Source organism: Emys orbicularis, chromosome 23, assembly GCF_028017835.1.
Source record: "Emys orbicularis isolate rEmyOrb1 chromosome 23, rEmyOrb1.hap1, whole genome shotgun sequence".
NCBI classification, from domain to species: Eukaryota; Metazoa; Chordata; order Testudines; family Emydidae; genus Emys; species Emys orbicularis.
The window spans coordinates 5,982,170-6,005,231 of NC_088705.1; the positions used below are offsets into that span (position 1 = coordinate 5,982,170).

General features: G+C 39.6%; 1 protein-coding gene across 1 annotated transcript in view; it reads left to right on the forward strand.

Annotated features, from left to right (window-relative positions):
* The first annotated feature begins 1,794 nt into the window (after positions 1 to 1,794).
* Positions 1,795 to 23,062, forward strand: part of NFYC (nuclear transcription factor Y subunit gamma) — a 56,561-nt gene continuing 35,293 nt past the window's right edge. The window contains exon 1 of the mRNA XM_065421632.1: positions 1,795 to 1,888. The gene's annotated coding sequence lies outside the window, so the exon portion shown is untranslated. The remainder of the gene's footprint in view (positions 1,889 to 23,062) is intronic.

Genomic DNA, 23,062 nt, shown 5'->3' on the forward strand with positions numbered 1-23,062 from the left:
GGTCTACCTGGAGATGTTTAAATCACTTCCAAACAATAGTTGGCAGGTCAAGAGTCAGTATGCGGAAGTGGGGTTATTCCAACAATCCAGAGACATGTGACCGCGGTGAAACACAAACCACAGAACATCTGTTGGTCTGCTGGCTCTTGAGGAACTGTGCACCATGGATGATCTCACCAAAGCTACAGACCAAGCATATCATGTGCCCAACACTAGAAAAACCTATGATTATGTGGAAGGACACAAGAGACAGCAGCACAGTTCTGATTGCAGCTTTATTACTAGTTATGGGATAGGAGCCAGGAAAAACCCAGATTGACTTTCACATCCAGGTGACGTTTACATGGCCAGGCAGTGAGGAAAATCATCATTCGACTAGTAAACGGAGTGTGTTATCTGGTAATCAATGAGAGATAATAAACACACAGAGCCGCATTGATAGTAATTTTTCAGGCTCTACCTTTCAATAGGCACAAGAGCAGCAGGAGTCACATTCAGCCATAACATATTCCCCTGAGCCAGTCTCTGTTTAAGTGAGAGAGGGGCCTTTGGGGAATGGGACAATTCAGTGAACTGGGATACAAAGACTTTTGCTTCTGGGTCAGCGATTCAGATCCAGGCCAAGTGTGATAGCTGAAAGTTACCACGTGATGGTGAATTGGAGATCCATGTGAAATGAGTTAGTTGTCTCAGACCAGTCCAATTAGGACAGTTATCAGGATCACAACTGACACTACTTGGAAACATCAGCAGATTGGTCACAGACTGAACGAGCCATGGAAAATGGATTATCATGTTTAGATGTGGTTCTTCCAGGGCAAGATTGAAGCACATTGGTTGGATGGTCCTGACTTCCAATCTCCTGCACTATCTACTGAACTACCCATAAAATCTTTGTATTAATATTTCCTAACTCAGGAAGCTTATGACCCATAAACACTGACCATAGGCCAAAGGTCCCAAAGAGGTGTAGCCAAAGGTCTCATAATATTGCATTCTTGAAAACCTGATTGATTAGGCTAGTATCTCTCTAAGTGTGCTTTAGAGAGATATTAATACAAAGATAACGCAGATCGAGAGAGCCCCTGTTTGGGGGTGTCAGGCTCAGGACTCCTAGGTTCTCCTCTCATGCCCCAACCAGGTCAGGGGCATGGGGGCGTGTCAGGACTCCTGGGTTCTCCTCTCATGCCCCAGCCAGGTCAGGGACGTGGGGGCGTGTCAGGACTCCTGGGTTCTCCTCTCATGCCCCAGCCAGGTCAGGGGCGTGGGGGGGGGGGGGTGCGTGTGTCAGGACTCCTGGGTTCTCCTCCTACCCCCTCAGCCAGATCAATGATCCCTTGTCCTACAGGGCGCCTCCTCCCATGGCCTCCCTCTTCTAGCCCCCACCCCACGCCTGTGAGCGTGCAGAGCCCCGGCCCCCTCTGGGGTGGGGACTAGGTGGCCCCCCTCCGGGGTGGGGACTAGGTGGCCCCCCTCCAAGCTGGGTGTTATGCCCCATGCAGGTCCCGGGGCGGCTGAGGAGACCGTATGTACTATTCAGCTTCCGGGGTTCATCAGCCACCTCCCTGGACTCCCCGTCCCAGGCCCCTCCTCCGCCTGGGACCACCCCCAATCCCCTCCCCCTTGCGGAGATCTCGCGAGGCCTAGCAGCCAGTCACGGGCAGGCGCAGTGTTTCGCCCGAGGGGGGAAGGGGCGGAGCGTCGCGTCCGTTCCACCGCCTCACGGAGCAGCCGCCATCTTGTTTCTCGCCCGCTTCGCGCTCGCTCCGTTCCTAGTCACCTCCCCCTCCCTTCTCCCTTCAGCCGGGCGGGAGGCAGAGCGGTAGCGGGTCCCCTCCCCTCGGTGCCCCGGGCAGAGGAGGTGGAGGTCGCGGCGCTGGCTTGGCTGGTGAGTGGAGGGGGGTAGGGATCCGGTCAGGGGGGCGGGCCGATGCGGGGGTTCTCACGGTGGACTCTTCCACCAGCCCGTGCCGCTCCCATTGGCCGAGCTGCACTATCGCCGCCGATTGGCTGGTGGCGAGGAGGCGGGCAGTGAGGACATCGTGATGATTGGTTGTGGGAGAGCGGACCGCAGAGAGGACAGGAAACTGACGAACCCCCTTTTCCCTCGCGCGCTGACGGGATGGGGGAAGGGCGGGAGCTGGGTGTGGGGTGGTAGTACGGTGGCCTAGCAGGCTGGGGGAGGGGGCCTGGGGCGGGCAAGGGACGTGTAGGGAAAGGATCTGTGCTAGTGGGGCTGGATGCCCTGGGTGGGAAGAAGGTCAAGGGGGAGCGTTACATGTTGTTTAGGGAGTATGTGGTGGGATGGAGGCTTAAGCTAAGCAGGGTTAGAGAAAGGGGTGAAATGAACCCTCTGAGGCTGCACAGCCTGGCAACTCAAATGAGTGGAGCAGGTGGAGTCCTGTGTCCCCTTGGGGGTGAGGACCTGCCCCATACATACTGAAATAATAACGTTGTTTATAAAGCACTTTCTCCTCCTTTTCCAGTGAGTGTGAGCGGATCCCTACACAATAGTGTATTCTGCTTCTTGTACAGCAAATGTGTGAGATACGGGAAAGATCAGGCTTTTTCTTATCACTTAACTGCAGCTTACTTGCTGAATCCAGCTGTTAGGTTGATGGGAGGGCTTCTAAGTGAAGCTTGATTTATACCTCCTGTGACAATGAGTGATGGGTACTGAATGTCTTCCAGGATTGTCATGCAAAACCTCAAGTTATTAAACTTTGCATCTGAAATACATTCCCATAGTATCCCAGTTTCTCTAAAGTTGAGCAAGGATAGACTCCCAGTGGGGGATGATATCCAACCACAAAATATTAGCCAAATTATTTTGCCCATCTATGGCATCTTTCATCTGAGGCTCTCAAGAGCATTTCTCCTTTTCAAAGTTTGACCCAATATTTTAACCTTTATGGGGGGTACGGGAAACCCTTAAAAACAACTAAAACCACTAGAAATGTCTTCACAATGAAAAATCATCAAATTAAAGCAATTGATTTTTAAACACATTCCCGTGTGGTGATTCTTGCTCAGATCCCATTTTTATACCAATCAGTGCAAAGTGCTTATATAAATTGGGGGGGAAATAGTTTTGTGTTGTGGAGTAACTATATTTGGCAGGTGTTCTATTGACTGTTCTTGGCACACCTTGTTTAAAGAGGCTTCTCTTTAATGTGTATACTTAAGCTCTTTTAAGTAAAGCTGATTCTTCTCTAATTCATATGCCTTTAAGGTACAAAGTCTGGACAAAAGACCACAGTGCAGAATCAAATCTGCATTTTTTTATTACTATTATTATTATTTTTGTTCTATAAAAGAAGGGATGGTCAAAACTTTAGCAAGTTGTGTCCACTTGGCCATTTAGACTGAATTAGTCATTTGGGCAGTTCTGACCTTACTATAAGAAAGATGACCATTTCCTAACTCAAAATGTGTTGCATCCAACATGGGGGAAACTCTACATTTGTCTTGACAGATAAAGAGGACGTTATCACAGAATTAAATATGAATAAGTTAAGTACAATTGGTCATGACTTGATCACATTTATAGTGTGCAGACAGAATCAAGGCCAGAGTAGTGATGTATACACACTTGGTGCTTTAAAAGGGCCAACTTCAGAAAGCTGAAAACAATTATGAGCCAAATCCTATGGGAGGAAGAATTTAATCAGAAAAATGTGAATGATAATTGGGAATTGTTTAAGAATACTTTATTAGATGCCCAAAAATCTGTAATCCCATAATCAAGGAAGAAAACTGTATTGGTTAAAAAACTGACCTGGTTTAAGGGATAATTAAGGCAAGTGTATATATTTTAAAAAAATAGAGATAAATGGAAGAAAGGGGAAGTTGATAGAAATGAAAATAAATTGGAAACTACATATGGTAGAAAATTGATAAGGGAAGCAAAGGGACACAAGGAGAAATCTGTGGCCAGCAGTTCTGGCCAATAAGGAGGAGTTTTTAAAGTATATTAGGAACAAAATAATCCTGATAAAAATGGTATTGATTCTTTACTTGATGGATATGGTAGAATTATCAATAATACAGAAAAGGCAAAAGAGTTCAATAAATATTTCTGTTTTGTGTTGGGGGGGGAAAAGACATATCATAAGTCTTTCCATTCCACTAGTATCTTGGAAGGATGTTAAACAGCAGCTATTAAAGTAGACATTTTAAAATCAGCTAGTCTGGATAACTTGTATCCAAGAGTTTAAAAAGAGCTAGCTTAGGAGCTCGCTGGACCATTAATTTGATTTTTCAATAAGTCTTGGAACACCAGGAAAATTCCAGAACACTAGAAGAAAGCTAATGTTATGCCAATATTTTAAAAGGGTAAATGGGATGACGCAGGTAATTATAGGCCTACTGGTTTGACATCAGTCATGTACAAGATAATCAAGTGGCTGATATGGGACTCAATTAATAAAGAATGAAAGGAGAATAATGTAATTAATGCCATTCAGTATGGTTTATGGAAAATAGATCCTGTCAAATTAATTTTATAGTTTTTGATGAGATTACAAGTTTGGTTGATAAATGTAATAGTGTTGATGTAATATACTTGGACTTCTATAGGTCATTGGACTTGGTAGCACGTCACATTTTGATTATAAAACTAGAATGATAAAAGATGGCATACATGACATGGATTAACTGATAACTCTCTCCAATTGTAACTGTAAATGGGGAATCATAATAGAATGGGTGTGATTCAACTGGGGTCCTGCAGGGATTGGTTCCTGGCCCTAAGCTGTTGACATTTTTATTAATGACCTGGAAGAAGTAATAAAATAATCAGTGATAAGGTTTGCAGATGATGCAAATTGGGGGAGTGGTAAATAGACTCAACTGCTTCTGCCTAGGGAAGTATTGGAAGCTCCTTCACTGGAGGTTTTCAAAAGGAGGCTGGATAGCCATCTGTCTTAGAGGGTTTAGACACAACAAATTCTGCATCTTGGCAGGGGGTTAAACTAGATGACCCTTGTGGTCCCTTCTAACCCTATGGTTCTGTGATTCCCTAATGAATAGGACAGGTCACTGACACAGAGCAATCTAGATCGCTTGATAATCTGGGCTCAAGTAAGTATTATGCATTTTAATATGGCTAAATGTAAATGTATACATTTAAGAACAAAGAATGTAGGCCATGGTTAAATAGTGGGGAACTCTCTCCTGGAAAGCAGTAACTCTGAAAAAGATTTGGGGGTCATAGATAATCAGCTGAACACAGGCTCCCAGTGTGAGGCTGTGGCTAAATGGGCTAATTCAACCCTTGGCTACATAAATAGGGGAATCTCAAATAGGAGTAGAGACATTATTTTACCTTTGTTTTTGGCACTGGTGCAACTGCTGCTGAAATATTATGTCCCATTCTCAGTAACGTTCTCTACCAGTATTTGTCCCATGCTGTGTAACATCCTGGTATGACTCTTAATGCTTTTACTATACTAGGCTCGTTTGTGCCAACTTTCTTACAGTTGCTATCACCAATGGTGTAGACAAGGCACTGGCAGCAGCTGGTGTTTTAAATGCTGTGCCGTGTGGACCTGTAAGAGAAGGTTAGACAACACTGTTTAAATGCTTGCAGGTGACTGGAGCCGTCTTTGTGCTTACACTCCCACCTGTTGTGCTGAATGATTGGGACCAACCGTGGGAAATTTGGGGCAAAAAAGCTCATGTGGACACCCTCTAATTCTAAACAATCCCTTTCCCTCCTTGCGTCTGAAGAAGTGGGTTTTTTACCCACTAAAGCTTTATGCCCTAATAAATCTGTTAGTCTTTAAGGTGCCACCGGACTCCTTGTTGTTTCTCTCCTTGGTAACCCTTCAGATTCTTGTTAACAGTTATCCTATCTCATCGTTTATCCAATGAGTATTGGAATTAGTTCTGTTCTGTTGTACAGTTTTTATGCCTGTGAGCCACCTGTTGTACGTTAAGCAGTTGGGAGGGACTAGAATACTGAGGGGCTCTGATAATTGGATATGGAGCCTTTCATCTCTAGGTTGCTGATTCAAATCCATCTCAAACACTTAATGACTAAGAGGGAGCATCAGCACCATCTGATGGCCATCTATTTGCAATGGCCTGGAAGCATCAATTCAGGTACTTGAGGACAGTTGTCACATCGCAGAAGCCACCTCCATGTCAGTCTTGGTCGTAAAGCCAAACACGGACAGAGACAGAACACTAGTTAAAGGTGGTCCCCCTCCAGTTAAACATTGGGAGGGCAATGGTGGGAGCTTGCTCAATGTCTGTGCCTGAGGCACAGAATAAATAAAGAATTTTAATTCCTAGTACCTGTTCATTCAGAACTCTGTACTGCCATTAAATTTAGAAAGGAAAATGTTGTGTATGCTGTAAATTTAAGTTCTTTACAATGATCAAGCTTCCCAGCTTCATAGGCCATCAGAATGTCATGATTCATCTACCTTTTGATTCTATGCACTTGAGATCAGAAATTTTTATCTATTAGTCTCTTTAGTGTCACTGTCTGTTTTTTTTAAATGGTATATCTGAATACCTTGCAGTAGATTGTGTCACTTCTGAAAAAACAACTCTTATCTGTAAGCATGCAATGATAACTTTCAGTAGCCAAGATAACTAATAAGCCATATAATCAGTCAGAGGTGGAAACGTGCAACTTACTTGCTGTCTTCCAGAATCTTCATACCTTACTAGCTTTCAGGTGGGATTTTTCAAAAGTGCTCAGTATTGGCTTTACTCCCCTTGATTTCATGATAAGAATAAAGCATGTACAATCTGTCCAGCAGATCAGAATAAGGCCCTTAGACTATGTAATGTTACAGTTAGATAATCTAAGCATTACTAGATTTTTAGAGATTTTTAAGAACAATATTATGAAGATTGAACTTTTGTTACTAATATTTCATATGCCATTAGGGTAGATATTTTCTGAAATGCATTTATTTCTATCAGCTGTTTGGGTCTAACTTAATCTTTTAGTACTGTCTCTGTGTTTGTTATGCTTCTTAACATAGAATAGTGGAGGGAAAGATAAATTAATACTTATTGTAAGTGTGTAAAGCATTTTGGGATACAATTTGTTTGAAACCTGATATTAAAAAATAGATACGTTGCTGCTTTAGATGTTGCTAATCCCCTATCCAAAGCACAAAATACATTCCTACTTCAGTATATGTATGAGAACATTCTGTGTTTAGTCCGTTATTACAAACCTTGGGCCAGATCCAGAGCCCACTGCCGTCAATGGGAGTCTTTCTATGGACTTCAGTGGGTTTTGGATTAGACCTGTTGTCGTATGAACATTGACCTTGAAATATAGCAGCCTCTGTGGCTTGATTGGCATAAAGGTTTATTTCCATTTTAGGCACATGTTTTCAGTTACTTTTAAACTCTGTTGTTTTAAATTTTTCTAAATTTTTCCAGGCTTTTTCTCTGCCTGAAAGTGATGATGATTTTATTTTAGAGAGGTGTTTTTTGGGGGAGAGTGTGTGGGGGGTGGGGTTAAGAGCAAAAATAGTTTAGATGTTTGAGAGCAGGGGAACCTGTTGTAGAAACAATACTTGGAACCCTTGTTTGAACATCAAAAATGACTGATATTAGACTCTTGAAATATGGCATGGAAATAGCCTTCATTGACACTTACCTTTTTAAGCGTTCCATTGGAAAATGATCTTGATTTGGTTGCCTTAACAGACTTTGAAAATTGAGTACTGAGATAGCACAGAACATTTTTTAATTGTGCTAAATTCATAAACTCAAAGCTAACGAAGGTCATGCTGCACATGTGTGCAGAGCTAACATGTGCAGAGTGAAATAATTAGAGTAGGTAGGTAAAGGGCTCTGTTGGCATACTTGCTTCATTCATGAAGTGTTTTGTAAGGTCAACGGTGAATTAAGTACCATGGAACCCTTTCCCCAAGTGAAGCAGTAAAGTTCATGAGGCAACATAAGGTACTCATGCCTTGGAGGAAAAATCAGCACAGCTCCTGAGACTCAAAGTGGTTCTTTCCTACCAACATCTAGTATGTGAAGAAGTGCTTTCTACTGTGATCTTCATGAGGTTCATGGGATAGGGCATTTTGTGATGTGTAGCCAAATATTTCTACTTGATAAATTTTTTTTTTCAAATACAACATAATTTTCTACAATTATGCTACCTGTGTAACATTCTACTACTGGCTGCTACTCCTGTGAGCGCCACACAGTCCATGAAAATCACTAATGAAAGATACACAGTGAACCATTCATAACATACTACACATTAAGTAAAATGTATTTTAACTATTTATATTTCTCAGTGAACATTAATGGCATATGTCACCTATGTATTTATCTAATTTAACTTCAGTAATCTGCCTCATTTCTTGAATTGCATTTATGTGCTGCTGATGAAAAGAGAATGTACATGCAAGTGCAAATGTGTACATTTTCTTAAACAGTACAATATATAATAATGTAGTTATGCCTTGTATCTTATTGCATTCACAAAGTTAAGGGTTCACATGCAACCTGTAACTGTGGCACTTCATGATTTGAGTGCTTAATTGTTCAACCTTAAAGTTGTCTTAGCTTGTTTTGTTTTTTTAAATAGAATTACTTAGAATGTCAGATCTGTTTTGGAAAACTATAAAAGGTTTTTGTGCAAATAATTAAGACTAGGGCTCAAATAGATTACTTCAGTTCTGCTACATTAAATTTAAAGTTAGTTTAATTGTCTTAGGCTTGCTTTTCCTGGCTTATAATAAAGAAAAGCCTATATTGTTTTCACACAGTAACTTTCCAGTGTGTGCTTACTGTCTTCTCAGATTAACTGCTATATGGTACTGTATTGATGTTACACAGACAACCTATCTGGCCAATCAAAAGCCCCTAAATTATCTTATTTTTTTTAAATGGACCTCAGATAGCCAATAAGAAATCCTTGGGGTGGGAAATAGTATGACTGTACGTTAGTGTCAGGAAATCTGTCAGACATGCAAGAGCGACTACTTTAGATACAAATATCTTGTCAGTTTTTGTATTATGTATATTTACTAAATATTTCCTTATATAAGTTTCCTTCTAGTTTGAAGTCTGTGTCTGACCCCTGTTCTGCATCTCAAGGTAACTTTAAAACAGGAAGTGTACAATGGAGGTTAGTGATGACACGAGCAGCCAATCCAGACTTTGTGAGCTTAACAGATAAAGGAGCTTAACCAATAAGACAGCAGCAGAGGCAAGATTTGGTGTCAAATAGCATGCTAGATTGAATGCCTTTGACTGTTAAAGTGGAAGGAGGCTGCACAGTGTTTCATTGACGACTCGGGAGTTTTTCAGTGAGGCAGGGGTCAGCTGAAAGACAAAGAAAAATGGCGAATAGTTTGCTGGGAGGGCAGCTGTTCAGTTATGAACTGCATTGGACATTCCAGAACCATTTCTCTGCATCTCTTGCTGCCTTTGTTTCCTCTTCCTTTTTGGTGGGGGATGGATAGGAGTGACTTGCTTCTCCCTGTCTGAAGAGGGATAATTAACTGCTTGTAAAATTAATGCAATTCCTGGTAAGTTTAATTTTTGTTTTATGTGGAAATCACAGAAATTGTCTAGCTTTAAGGAGAGGAGATAAGTTGAACTGTCTCAGAAAATGGCCACTTTACATTCCTTGCATACCTTACATTGCACCTACTGTACCTTGTTCTGTTTGGATTTTGCATGCCCTTCAACTGTATTTTGCTAGTTTAGTAGAGATAAGGGAAGATGAATGAAGAAACTATTAATTTTCAAAGAAGTACAGTGATAAAATACTTATTCTGAACAACGAATATGGAGATTCAAAGCTCGAACTATTTTTCAGAATAATTTTTCTTTGTTCAAGTGCACTGAAGCTTTCATAGAAGAAAGAAGAAAATGTAATATTTTGAGTGAATTTTTCTCCACATTTCCTTTTACTTTAAAGGTACAGAGAGCACCAGTGACACTGTTATGAATTTGTATACAAATATGCTTTACTGTCCAGTAGGATTTCATATTCAGGGCCCTGAATCATAAAGTTAAATTCTTCCATAACTTTCCCCCTGTATATCACGAATAGTACTGCTTCTTTAAAATGGCTGTATAAGGATGGGTAAAATTTTGCTGTCTTCATTCTCACTGCAGGATATTCATAATGTCTTCAGAGCCTGACTGAAAAGGAGATACATTAATCCTTTAAATCACATCCTTTATGAAGACCACGAACATAACTCTTTAGATAGCATGTACTACAAAATATCTGTCACTTCTTATACAGCCTTCTTAAAATTGTAGTACTCTTACTATTATCAGAATGTGAAAGTCATAGTAAGTGCAGCACATTCTGTTGCCCTTGCAGATAATGCCACATTTTTAGGTTAGGGGATATGAAGCCTAACATTAGCACATAGGTTGCTAATCAGTAACTATTCAGTTCTGGGAGTAATGAAGCCTTGTATCTCTTGTACAAACATCAACAGAACACTTGACAAGTATAAGCAGCCCTTTGTTTTCCTTTTTATTTGCAACTAAGGACTGAAGGTCACTGGAATGTTCCTGCAGTAGAGCAGTCTTACAGGGTCTGTAGTCCTGCAAAGGACAGCCATGGAAACCGAGAATGAGAGAGTGCTTAACTTAGAAGTTTTTCAGTGTAAAGGATTTGCATGGCAAACTGAATAAAAGACTTGTATTCCATATTTATTTATTGCTCTTGCAGTCGAAATGGTGCTGCAGTGAAAGTTGCTGGAGCAAGGCCTTCCTTCGCTAGGAAGAGTGACCTTGAAATACTGCTGCTCCGAGTTTAGAGAATGAAGGACAAAGTTTGTTTATACCACGTTGAACTGGAAAAGAGCATCTAAGTTGAAAAATGAAGTTACTTCCGTTGTCTGGGAACATTGAGGTTGGCATGAATAGGCTGTAGATCTAAATTAGAAATCATTTTCAACAACGATCCAAATTACATCGCAGTCCTTCTCTCTTCCCCACCCATACCAAAAGATTCTAAATCTCCCTGGCATTACAGTCGTTGCATTGTCATGAGTGAACTGCATGACACAGATTCAGTATTCCCATTCTGATGCTCTTTATCTTCTTTCTAATCTTCAATTGTTGGCCATGGAAATGGTTTTCTAAAAGTCCGAAGTAGTTATGTTTGTAGCTTATTTTTGTGTGGGAGATGGAAAAACAGGCCAGAACATTATTTCTGGATCTTAAAAAAGAATGACTGTTCTGTGATGTTAATAACTGTGGCAATAAAGGCATGCATGCTGGAATTAAACTTTACCAAGAGTCAAGAATAAAAGGTCTGTGATTAGCATGGTCTTCAGATACTAACTACTCAAAATATATATTTTGAATTTAAACTAATCACACCTATCAATAATGTCTTCTGTTTGCAGACAAAGCCTATTCAACTTCGACTTCTGGGTTGTATTAGTGCTAATTCTGGGTTGCATCCATGCTAGTTTCAAATTAGAGAAGGTGATAAGGTCAGGGGCACTACACTAAGGGCTTGTATACACTTAAAACACTACAGCAGAACAGCTGCCCTGCTTCAGTGCAGAGTCTACCTACACTGTTGGGAGGCGTTCTCCTGTCAGTGTAGATAATCCACCCCTCCACGAGGCAGTAGGTAGGTCAACGTAGCAATGTGGACACAGGGCCTTAGGTTGGCTTAACAGTGCCACTCAAGGGTGTGGATTTCTCACACCCTGACCAATGTAGTTAAACTGACCTAATTTTGTGTGTAGACCAGCCCTAACATTAGCCAAAATTGTCTGTACTGGAGGGTCCCTTTTTGTATGTGAACAGTAGTAGTAATAAAGCTTTGTACAGGGTTAACAGCCAGAATCAATGGACTTTTACTGTGATTATGAAGATCATTAATAACATTTTCAAGCAAAAGAATGAATGACACTGTGAAGTGTTCCCTGTGAAGATTAAGATTTTTTTTCCCCCAGAGAAATGAAGGTAAGGTGCATTGAACCATTTTGAATTTTGGAGCAGAGGTCAGAAGGTGTGTGTGTATGCGTGCACACGCTGTAAAGAGAAGATTGGAAATCCTTACCAAATGTGCTTTTTTAATGTCCAGTTCTTACTACTACACACATCATTGCTTAACATTGCCAGAAGTTAAGAGCTTAATTAATCATAGAATGTCAGGGTTGGAAGGGACCTCAGGAGGTCATCTAGTCCAACCCCCTCCTCAAAGCAGCACCAATCCCCAAAGAGATTTTTGCCCCAGATCCCTAAATGGCCCCCTCAAGGATTGAACTCACAACCCGGGGTTTAGCAGGCCAATGCTCAGGCCAGTGCTCAAACCACTGAGCTAGCCCTCCCCCGCCCCGCATTAAGATAGATGAATCTTTATTTAACTATGTCAAGAAGGCCTGGAGAACTATAAAAGTGTTTCAGTAGAGCTAGTAAGAGATTTATTTACAAATGGGGCCAGTTTCTATCGCTTTCTTCCCCACCACTGTGCAGGGCAGGAAGTGAAGGAGATGCACTTTTACCCCCAATTTACTCAGTGCAGTAAATTTAGTAGGAGCCTAATCCTGTATTCTGTGCTCACCCAAAACTCCTATTGGTTTCTTTGAGAGTTTAAGGTGCCCAAGGAACGTAGGTTTGTGATCTCAGTTTGAGAGGAACAGATTTCATTTTTTGTGTTTCAAGTCCACGTGATGGTGAAGCCAGTTTTTAGTTTAAACGAGGTACCTATATATATATTTCCCATTGTTATTGCAATTGATTTTGTGTGTGTTTGTGGAATTTTGGAGTTGAAGTTTATAGTGGGGAAAACTATTGTCCACAGGTTGAAAAAGCAGCAGTGGGATATAGAATGATTGAGTGTAGTTATCCACTGGAAGTCACTTTACAACCAAAGGGCTGAAAATTCGAGTCTCATGCTGTGGTAAAGCATCCATATTTTAACTTCTATGGTCATGTGAATCAACCTCTGCCAATTTCAGCACTTAGCCGATTTGTAAGAAAGTGAAATGTGTATGGTTTCTGTCTCTTGTACCATTTTTTTAAATGTTGTTTCTCAAAACATTAGTGAATTAATCTCCTGGTGCCTCCAGGTGCCTCCAGGTGTCAGAAAGTGTAGTCAGCACTTGTTAGAAGAACATTGATTTCAGGAACAAACTTCCAAGATACTAAAACTTATTGGGAGTTATCTTTTGGATATTGTTCCTTATAAGAGAATTCTCTTGCCATCCTGAGGTGTCTCTTATTCAGGAGTCTTTGTTGAGTCTGAGGGATTTCTGTAGTCTGTTTATAACTTCCTGCCCTACTTGGTCACTTCGTATAAAATTGGGTCAGTCTGAGTAGTCTTCTTTTTCTTTTGTTCACTGAAGATGACACAGACTTGTGTAGGGTGAAGATTGGTGGTACTTGTATACTGTGCTGTTTATAGGACAGAATTGTAGAAGCTAGAAATTCACAAGACTTAATGGATTATCCAGTCAACCTCCCTAGCAGTTCAACATCTGCTGGCCTCAAAACTGAGGCAATGGACTCCTCAAGTATTTCCTCATGTAAAAGTAGGATGGATATGCTGTTTTTAATTTCATTTTTCACACAGTTTCTTTATTATTTACAAAGCACATGGATTAAAAGATTGTTCAAATAATTTTTCTGTATATTTCTTTATTCAATCTTCATATACAAAATAAACAACCTTCCTGTCCAAAAAAATCACAGCTGCTATACAACAAAAAGCATGCAAATATTATTTTTTCTTTTCTACCTGAAAAAGAATAAAAATTTCAAATCCATAATTATGCATGCATTAAATAGTTACAAGGAGACTTTTTGCTTTCTATCACTTATTTTTATACGTGGTGTCTGCTGATAGTTGGGTGCTATTTTGAATTGTTCTTTCTGCCTTTCCCCCCTATTTGCAGTTTGATGGTTGGTCCTACAAATGCAACAGAAGAGCAAAGACATATGTAGCACTTAGTGCTGCATTAAGATTAAATCACAACTTTGCCCCAAAATTGCTGCAGCATCTGTGTTTGAGCTCAGTGTCCTATATGAACCCTGTCTGATGCAACTACTAAATAGTTGGTAAATAGCACTCAACTGGCTTAGGTCTTTCAGCCAGTTACATTGTTTGGCTGTCTAATGGTAGTTAAGTGTATGTGAGTCTATGTGATTTGTTTATTCAAAAACCTGTCTATATTCATATGTGTTGTGTATAAATAACTCTAGGATGTGAGGGCTAACATTAAAAAACACACACACACAACCCCCCTCCCTAACCTCCTCCCCACCAAAAAAAAGCATATGGTCTAATCCTACATTGTTTTAAGAGTATTTTGCCTGAGTAAGGACTACATGTGAGAAATCTATATATAATGCTCAGTCATCCCTGCTGTTTAAAATACAAAATGCAGCAAAAATAAAGTCAAAACTTAACCAAACGCTAAATAAACTTCTTAGGTCATGGCCAGATATCACCCAATCCAGGCTTTCTTGGACTGTCAAGAGACAGCAAGTTCCAAAGGTGGTGCCCCACAAATGAGAGCTGTGTTGCTGGCTTTCACACTGAAGTGTTTCCTATTGAGAGCCTAAAAAGATTTTCTCAAGGAAGTTAGGGTAGGGTTCATAGAGCCACTATTAATTTTTGAGTGGAGGTAGGAGGCAGGAGGGTATCTTCTCTGTTCTTTGATGTTTTAAAGAGAGAGGAACTAAAGTGTGTTCAGGAAGCCCAAGTTATCTTTTTTTATTTTTTTCTTAGCTGTAGAATTGGTTTCAGGAATCTTCCAGGGCTAAGAGAATTATTCTTTTGGGTTTTCCAAGACCTTATGAAATGCTGCTTTTTGTTGATGTTGTTAAATTGTACACTATTATTTTTGTAGTTACAAGGGCTTCATTAACTAACTTTTAATTCTGTTAATTTTTGAACAGTTTTAACCATGTATCTGAAAATATTAGTACTTGAAGGACACTCATTTTCACTTATATGCTTATTGGACACTTACCAGATAGTAGCCTAAAGTTATGTAGAAAATAGTGCATAATGTAGGTGTAAATCACAAAATTCCTAAAAATACCATTGAGTATTGAGGTTACTAATGTTCCAGCCCAGGGCACATTCTAAATAAGTATAGTTTGAAATGTATGCTGACATGTATTGCTGCCACATATTTGATCCTGAGAATATATTTATGTGCCAAAACTCATCATCTTCAGTCCTTGAAATTAGATAAACTATTTAAAATATTTTTAGACATGTGACAAATCCACTTAATTTGTATCTCACTGATGCCAAATAACAGCCCTGAAATTTCATCAGCATATTCTGTACAAATCTGAATAAGACACATCAGGTCTCTGAGGAGTGAGAAGTTGTCACATTTATTTCGGCAGTGCTTTTTTAAGTTAAATTTAAAACTACGCTACATCAGCCTTTCACAGTTCTATTCCTTGGGCCAAGTAACTTTTTTTTTTGATAGGTAAGTTAAATATCATTCACTTATTCATGATCATGAGGTGGATAATAACAGCAAGTGAGTAAATTTTTGTTGTGGCTGGGCTGGCAAACTCATGGTTTGCAAAGCTTTGTTGCTACATACAACAATTTAAATTTATAAAACTACAATATATAGCACATATTTCATACTAGATTCCCTGAGTGAACGAGATTAAAGTTAGGAGACAAGTTGCACCATTTGGGATGTTGTTCTAATGTATACAAAGTACGTAGTATTTTACCATGTGAAATAGACCTTATTCAAAAAGTGTTCAGATTATTAAAGAGTCCTTTACATCTTTTCTCAGCATTTGATATTGAAATTTATATATACAAGGTATATCTTAACACTTGTTTTTTTATCTATCTAAAGGCCCTCTGAATCCATTTTTATTCTGTATGGGGAAAAATCTTGCCAACATTGAAACCAAACCTGGGAAGGATTGAGTGCAAAGGGAAAACACAAAAAATCTTGGTAAATGTTTAACTTTTAAAGTACCAAATCTTAACTGTGACCTTGTGCTCTCTGGTTCAAAGGAAGAAAGGAAACTAAAATAACTGACACAAACAGCAATTCAGATTAGTTTTGCTTACTTTTAAATGGATCACCTTTTAAAAACATTAAAATTGAGCATTTTACAGTCACTATGACACTTTAGTCGTGTGCTGCACTAAGAAAAGGTCAGTTATTGAGTCTCTTGCATTCAGTTTCATGCCTTTCAGTGCACTGAAGGTGTCTGGTGGTCCTATCATGGAATAAACCCTATGGTGTGTGTGTTTGTCTAATTTGTAAATAAAACTGAGAACCATCCCTCGGATTAAAATTAGAGAAATAAGTTTGCATCACAAATAATATATGCAGTTATTTTGTTTTCAAAGTCACATGGATAAGACAGTGGAGTTCTTTAACATGAGTTCTGTGATATTATGTAATAGAAATACTTTGCCCGTAGTGCATTTCAAATGGGGAGCTCAAAATGCTCTATAAAGATAAGTATTATCCCAGTTTTACAGATGGGGAAACTGAGGCATAGCAATTCTGACTTGCCCACGGTCATACAGTAAGTCATTGCCTGAGTTGGCAATAGAGTCCTGGCCCCTACTCTTAACAACTAGGCAATGCTGCCCTAAGTGTATTAATTCACATGCAAAATTCAACACATGTTGGATATCTGGGTATTGATGCACACATCTCTTCGCATAATGTAACTTTACTTATGTTTATGGTCTATATGACAAATACTTAAGTGCTTGCCAGAGTGTTTAAAGAACAGTTGCTTCCTTTTGCAGGTTACTACAACAAATGTGGAGTCTTGGTCCCTGATCCTGCAAAGACGTAAGCACATGTCTAACTTTAAGCATCAGTATTTCCATTAAATTCAATGGGATTAGTGACACGTTGAAGTTAATCATATGCATAATTCTTTTCAGGATCAGGTCTTCATCCCAGAGTTTGCACTTCAGGAGGAGTCACATGGCCAAATTAAGTTCTGCTTCACATGTGCACTATCACTCACTCCACTGTAGTTTAATGGGTTACACATGGTACTGCAAGCTAGTAATTCCTCACTTCTGTTCATGGCTCTGCAACTCACTATGACCTTGGGCAAGTCTTGTGCCACAGTTCACCAAAATGGAAATAGGTAAAATATATCACAGGGGTGCTGCGGGAACTAATGTTTGCGTAGTGTTTTGAAGCTAAAAAGAAATATATAGTGCTAGGTATTTATTATCCAAGCAACTTAAGCATCTAAAACTTTTTCAAAAGGGGAAAAGTTTAAAATGAAACTGAGGAATTATAGAAGTTTCTTGATGTAAAGGTATTAGAAGGAAACATGTATTTTTAAATACTGTATGTTGGTTTGTGTGAAGCAGTTAAATATTTGCAGGTGCTCTTTTTTATTTGAAAAAGCTATCTCCTTGAATACGTACATTAAGCCCTCATTGAAGTCAGTGGGATATGTTCATGTTCATCTGAGGAAACGTTCGTATCTTTGCAGCACTGTTTTATGGAGATAGCTTCAAAATTATCTACCGTGCTTTACGGATCACTGCATTGTTGCTGCTGCTGTGTATGCCAGAATAATTGTATTTAGCACTTACTAGCACTTTTTGTCTTTAAAGTGCTTTACAACACTCCTGGAATTTCCATTTTATGGAGGAACTGAGGCAAATAGATTGTAACTTGTCTATGGACTCAAGAGGTCATATCAGCTGTGATTAGAACGTGGATCCCTGACTCCCAATCCAGTGCTAAGAGCAGAAGACCCTGTTTTTATGGCAGCTGGTTTGTTGACATTCAGTATGATGCAAATACACCTCTACCCCGATATAACACGACCCGATATAATGCGAATTCGGATATAACGCGGTAAAGCAGTGCTCCGGGGGGGCGGATCAAAGCAAGTTCGATATAACGCGGTTTCACCTATAACGCAGCGAGATTTTTTTGGCTCCCAAGGACAGCGTTCTATCGGGGTAGAGGTGTAATGCAGAATTGCTGCAACCATATGCAAAATTTAGAGTGTAAATTTTCAGTCCAGTGCACATTTTTTGGATGTGATTCTGATTAATATTTATAGAAATAATGTGGCTAAATCCTGGGCAACGTAGATAGGTTTACTTCAGACAGTCTTCAGTATTTTGAAAAGCTTGAGAAATTGCTACTTTTCACAATTTGAGATGACAGTTTGTGCCATGTACAGCACCATGGGGTCTCAATCTTGATTGGATCTTTAGGTGCTACCATAATAATAATAAATAATTATAATAAGCATTAATATAAAACATTCTGTTGTATTTTGCTGTAAAGATTTTGCAGAACGGGAATCCCATTTTTGGGTCATGTCACTGAATCATGGTCAAGCAAGTTGGGGTCTCTAGGAACTATTGTGCAAATAACCTTTAAGAAGTAAAAGGTGTTTAGAAAGGAAACTTACAAATCCCTAGGGGTCTGACAACCCACCTTTCTAATGAGGCCTTTGTAAACACTGTAGCTTAATTGCATCCTTTCCAAGGACATATCAAGATTTCTGGTGGATATTTAAAAGCTGGTAGATTAATACCCTGCAGTCTGATATGAACCTTAAGGTTTGCTGACAATATTTTTTTTGATTGATTGTATAGGAAAGCATGCTATTCCACTTTCCCAGAAGATTTCTTCATTTTTGGATGAATTGGTCATATTCCGAAAAGCTAGTTGTAACAGGATTCTGTACAGGAATTTGGGGTACATCTGAGCCACCCTAAGCTCCTGTGCCAGAAGCCTGTATGAAAAGCAGTAACTGAGTCACTCTCTGAAGTTAGATCAGGAGTGTCTGGTTAGCTCCAGTCAAGGAGTATAAACATAGTTGCAGTGCCTATCAGAGCCAATTGGAAAGAGATAGATAGCGGTCCTGCAGGGAAAACCCTAAGAACAGTCGTGCTTAAAGAGAAATCTTAGGTTGAGGTTTAATTCTGTTGTTGTTTGAGTTGTCAGTAAAGTCAGACCCCTGGAAAATGGTAAGCACGGGCTTTTGTGGTGTGTGTGTGTGTGTACTGTGCTCATAGTAGAGTGAGGATTCTACTTGCTTACACTAGTATATTTATATTGCTGCGTGTTTAAATCACAGAAATGTTGGTCCTTTTTTTCTTGAATTCATGTGGATCAAGATATAAGAAGCATTTAAAACACAATTGGAGAATGCTTTTAAAAGTAGACTAAGGATCTTTTCCTGCACACTGGCTCAGATGTGATCTATTAGAGCCTGAAGAGACCTAACTCTGCTTATTCAGGGAATTCTTTCTTTCTATATAGGAAATCTAGATAAAATGAGAAGTATGTTTTCCTCATGTGATCACTTATTGATGTTATCAGCTATGCAAATGTTGACCCTCATTTATTGATTTCCGTTAAAGCACTGCCTTGCTGGAAAACAAGGTGTTGATGCATAGAGTTAGTGTTTATTATAAAAGGTCCAAAGAGACTAGGTATCCACTAATGTTGACAATTATGCAGAGTCAAGACTGGTGTTTCTTTATTGTAGTTTCCTGTTTATAAGTTTTCACTGCCTTAGTTGAAATTTAGATTCTTCTTGTTTCCAAAATTAATAAGCGGTTCTACAGTGCCACAAAAGTATTTTTAAATAATATATAAACATTAAATACATGTTTTCCCCCACTTGTTAAAAATATTTTTTCTGTACCAGACCTTTTTTTGTTTCCAGTTGTGGATATATCAAAAGTGGAAACAAACCTCTGTACCAATTCAAATTACTTTCTGTTGGAAAGCATTTGTGATGCATAGCTATGACTGTATATATTGGGGCCTAGTTCATTACAAATCAAATACCCAAGCTGCACATTCATTATTCTTTTTATGGAATACTCTGAAACACTGAGCCCTTAAGACTCTTTCAGGTAATACCTCCCTGTCTTCATGTAGTCTTAAAGGTGCCACAGGACCCTCTGATGCTTTTTACAGATTCAGACTAACACGGCTACCCCTCTGATACTTGTCTTTTGCTTGACCATCTTTCCATTTCAGGAGAGCTGGATGCAGGTCTCTGGTTCTTATCAGTGTCTCCTCTTAGTCTGTCATGCTGGTTGCTTCAGTATGTGAGACTAGAGAGGGTGAGCACACTACTACTACAGCACTCAAGGTTAGACAGCACAGTATTAAAAATGCCAGTAGCCTCCTGGAGCCCTTGTCTACACTAATGGTCCCTCTGTTGCTGCTTGTGGATCTGCATCAGTGTTAGCAATAGGGAGAACTTTCCCCAAAAATCTAGTGTTAGGCAAGGCCGGGCAGTTACTAACATAGTCCAAGCTAGGACCCAACTAAGTGGAAAGTGGAGAAAGGGATGGAACTGATAGACTCTAGCATTGTTAGTTTGGAAGCAAATCTGTCCACATTGCAGCACTAACCTTGCGATCTACACCATTGTTTAAAAACTGTTGTCAGAATAGTTCTGTAATGCTATCCAGAACCTTGCTTTACAACCATTTTACGGCATGGTGCTCCAGCTTGGACAGGGACTGAATGTGTTTGGGTGGTGAAGTCTCTCACCATGAAAGCCAGTTAAAAATCTGAGGTTTTTTGTTTTTTTTTTTCCCCCAAGCACATAGGATTCATTTTCTTTCTGTGACTGTAGTTGTTGTATCTTTATGCTGTCAGCTTGCTGCAGCTATATTATTTGGCCTCTGTCCTAAAAATTGTTATTTGGAATGGTAAATGGATACATTTGAGGCTTTGATAGTATTTCTTGATAGGTGGGTCAGCTGCCAGGCTGAAAGTTTATATGTCCTCTTGAGTAGGCCTTGAAGCAGAGAAATGTACAGCAGGTTCAGGCACTTTGGGAAGCAGTTATCAGACCATTGGTATGGTTTCTCAAAGGATGATTTCAAAGCAAGATCACAGTCAGCCCTTGGGACTGGAGCAGGGCAAACGCACATGTAGAAGAACAAATGCTATTGATCAGTGGCCCAGAAACTAGCTCCCAGTACAGCTAAGACATTCTTATTGTTGCTGAGACTGTAAAATGTCATCTCATGCCGTTCATTTTCAAGCTCGCAGTTTATATTCTGCAGTCAATGGGTTGAGTGTGACTTGTTAAAGGTAGGGCATTTGGCCTTTGCAATTAAAATATAATTGCTGCGGTATCTGGCTATGGGTAATGTGCTGCTTCCCCAGTTCATATGTGGAAAGCAATCGTCATGCTCAGACAAACTTTAAAGAAACGTGCTTTACTAAAACCTTGTTAAAATACATGTACCCTTTTGTGAGGATATTTCTTGCTTGCTAGATTGTTCCTCTTCTTGATGCTGTCATGCTCAAGTGCCTGTGACGACATAATTTATTACTATGGAGAGCAGATTTTTTGATACACGAGTTTGGGCTCTGCATATCTAATATCTGAATCTGTCCCTTGAATTGTGGAGACTGCAGCAATCTATTTTGAAGTTTGTAGTCTGAGGACTTTTAGTCTGATGCATTTTTAAAATATATTGATCAGAAAGATAATTATGAATGTTGACAAAACAAATATAGGCTCACTTTCTGATACTGCAAATATATTTTTGATTCTGTTGGCTTCCAGTTTCTTGTGTTGTGTGGTAGGCGAGATGCTCTTTATTCTTCCTTTTTAGGCACTATTCTTCAATAGCATGAAATATGGGCTCTACATTGTTTTTCCTTTTCTGCAACTGAGCTTCCTGATAGAAAGACCTTTTGTGAGTAGTGGATTTTGTAACACCAACAGCATCCTGAGGCAAAATGATCTTTCTTGTTGGAGCACTAACCATTTTCAGCTCAGGCATGTTTTCCTGTTCCTTTTTTACTTGGGAATGATATACTAGAATGTGACAGGACAACAACAAAATGCAGATATAAAAGTAATCTTGTATTCCTGAAGCTGCTTTCATTGAAATCATGCAATATATATGTGTACTAGAATATTTATTTGTAGCATTTCATTAATGCTTCACAACATAAATGCAAAAATACAGTAGCGCAATTCAAAATGCAAAAACGGTGCATTCAGAAAGTAAAACTCATTGGATACATTAGATGACAAAGGAAATCTTATATGAAGATACTGAACATTAATGTAAATAGAAAAAAAGTGAGAAAATAAGAATGGAAGAGTTCAAAGCCTGGCCTAGTAGCATATTAAACATGAGACTACAAGCCAAGAACTCCTGATGGCCAATCCTGGCTCTGCCATTAATTCACTTTATAGCCTTGGGCAAGGTGCCTAACCTCTCTTTCATATTTTCCTATCTGTGAAATGGAAAAATCTTATTGTATTGGAGTCTGATGAAAATTAACTGGTGAGTTTTGTACAGTGATTTGAAGATTTATAGTGCTGTATACATGCTAAGTACTCGTACTGCCTATTAGGAGGAGGCTAGATAAAGTGGGAGATGTTCCAGGACCCATAAGCAAGCACCCAGATCCTGCAGGTAGGGGAGCACAGGATTGTCCGGTTTATATAACTTTCTCAGCAGAAATGAGGCCAAGGAATCCCAGGTTGAGTTTGAAATGGTGAGATTATTGTCTCCATATATGATTTTAGAGATTCATAAGAATGACCATGCTGGGGATCAGACCAGTGGTCCATCTAGCCCGGTATCCTGTCTTCCGACAGTGGCCAATGCCAGGTGCTTCAGAGGGAATGAACAGAACAGGCAGTCATCGACTGATCTATCCCGTTGTCCACTCCCAGCTTCTGGCAAACAGAGACTAGGGACATTCAGAGCATGGTGCTGCATCCCTGACCATCTTGGCTAATAGCCATTGATGGACCTATCGTCCATCAATTTATCTAATTCTTTGTTGAACCCCATTATAGTTTTTGCCTTCAGAACATCCCCTGGGAAATGAGTTCCACAGGTTGACCATGCGTTGTGTGAAGAAGTACTTCCTTTTTTTTTTTTTTTTTTTTTAAACTGTTGCCTATTAATTTCATTGGGTGACCCCTAGTTTTTGTGTTATGAGAAAGGATTAAATAACATTTCCTTAATCACTTTCTCCACACCAATCAAGATGTTAGAGCTCTGTCATATCTCCTTTTAGTCGTCTCTTTTCCAAACTGAAAAGTCCCAGTCTTAATCTCTCCTCAAGCAGAAGCTGTT